Source organism: Cebus imitator, unplaced genomic scaffold (genome assembly GCF_001604975.1).
Source record: "Cebus imitator isolate Cc_AM_T3 unplaced genomic scaffold, Cebus_imitator-1.0 Scaffold10, whole genome shotgun sequence".
In the NCBI taxonomy this organism is placed as follows: Eukaryota; Metazoa; Chordata; class Mammalia; order Primates; family Cebidae; genus Cebus; species Cebus imitator.
The window spans coordinates 868,741-869,225 of NW_016107325.1; positions in this window are offsets into that span (position 1 = coordinate 868,741).

The following is a 485-nucleotide window of genomic DNA, read 5'->3' on the forward strand; positions in this document are numbered from 1 at the left end:
TTCTGTTCAGGTGTAGGTTCTTCTTGGCCTTACAGGGAGGGGAAGAAAAAACTGTTATTCCTTTAGATGGATCTGGATTGCAGGTGGGTAAAGGCTTAGGAGAGACTGTGGAGTGCAGGGTTAGGGAAGGTCAGGGAGACCCTGAGGCTTGTCATTTCAGCATGTCAACATGCCATATTTTGGAGTACTGTTTTCTAAACCCCAACAACTGTGAATTATGAGCGCTGATAATGAAGCTTAGTTTTATTTAAAAATGGCATTTTTTGGCCGGGCGCAGTGGCTCAAGTCTGTAATCCCAGCATTTTGGGAGGCCGAGGCAGGTGGATCATGAGGTCAAGAGATCGAGACCATCCTGGTCAACATGGTGACACCCCGTCTCTACTAAAAATGCAAAACATTAGCTGGGCATGGTGGCGTGTGCCTGTAATCCCAGCTACTCAGGAGGTTGAGGCAGGAGAATTGCCTGAACCCGGGAGGCGGAGGTT